Genomic DNA, 1,417 nt, shown 5'->3' on the forward strand with positions numbered 1-1,417 from the left:
AGATCACTGTGTATAAGAACAGAGGTAGTTTTTATTTATTGTTTTTTGTTGGGTTTTTTTGGCTTATCTGAGACAACACAGTGTGATGGTTCCTGGCAAGTGAAGGGAACAATTTCATGCATAGGCACATGGCCTTGGGTGCCATAGATCAATCTTTGGCCACACCAAGGGCCACCCCAATCATTTGAGGAAATGATCATTTTAAGCAATATATAAAAAACAGAAAACATAGTTTTCTCAAATGGTTGGGGTTGCTGGCTTACATGTTGGTGGCCATCTTGGATTTCAATTTAATTAAATTAAAAAAAAAAACAACTTTATTTATCCCCAGAGGGGCAGTTTGAAAGAGGAACGTAAAGCATACATAGAATAATACAAACAGGATTCCAAAAAAGTTGGGACACTAAACAAATTGTGAATAAAACTGAATGCAATGATGTGGAGATGGCAAATGTCAATATTTTATTTGTAATATGACATAGATGACAGATCAAAAGTTTAATCTGAGTAAATGTAACATGTTAAAGGGAAAATATGTTGATTCAAAATTTCACAGTGTCAACAAATCCCCAAAAAGTTGGGACAAGTAGCAATAAGTGGCTGGAAATGGAAATTGAGCATATAAGGAACAGCTGGAAGACCAATTAACACTAATTAGGTCAATTGACAACATGATTGGGTATAAAAAGAGCTTCTCAGAGTGTTAGTGTCTCTCAGAAGCCAAGATGGTAAGAGGATCACCAATTCCACCATTGTTGCACAGAAAGATAGTGCAGCAATACCAGAATGGTGTTACCCAGCGTAAAATAGCAAAGACTTTTAAGTTATCATCATCAACCGTGCGTAACATCATCAAAAGATTCAGATAATCTGGAACAATCGCTGTGCGTAAGGGTCAAGGCCGTAAAACTCTACTGGATGCGGGGCAAAAAGTGTGTGTGCTGGGCGAGTGGGGTCCTTCATGATGCAGGTGGCAGATGTGAAGTCCACAAAGAGCATACGGACATAAGAGTTTTTCTGCTCCAGGTGGTTGAGCGCAGTGTGGACCACAGAGGAGATAGCATCCTCTGTTGATTTCCAGGACCAGGATGGAGATGGTGATTTCCAGTGGGGGGATGTAACTAAGTACAAATACTTTGTTACTGTACTTAAGTACATTTTTCATGTATCTGTACTTTACTTAAGTAGAGTTAAATGTGGGTACTTTATATTTTTACTCCACTACATTTTACATCAAGTACTGTATCTGTACTTTCTACTACACTACATTTCTATAATGTGTTGAGTTACAAGTTACATTCATGTTGCAGCTTTATGATTTGTTTGTTAGTTAGACAGTAACCAATGGCGAGAGAGGAGTTGGTCCAGTGAATCACAGCAAAGTGGGCAGGTAACGTTAGGCCCGCCTTCAAGAAGA

The sequence above is a fragment of the Nematolebias whitei genome, chromosome 6 (assembly GCF_014905685.2).
Source record: "Nematolebias whitei isolate Nwh7 chromosome 6, NemWhi1, whole genome shotgun sequence".
Classification (NCBI taxonomy): domain Eukaryota; kingdom Metazoa; phylum Chordata; class Actinopteri; order Cyprinodontiformes; family Rivulidae; genus Nematolebias; species Nematolebias whitei.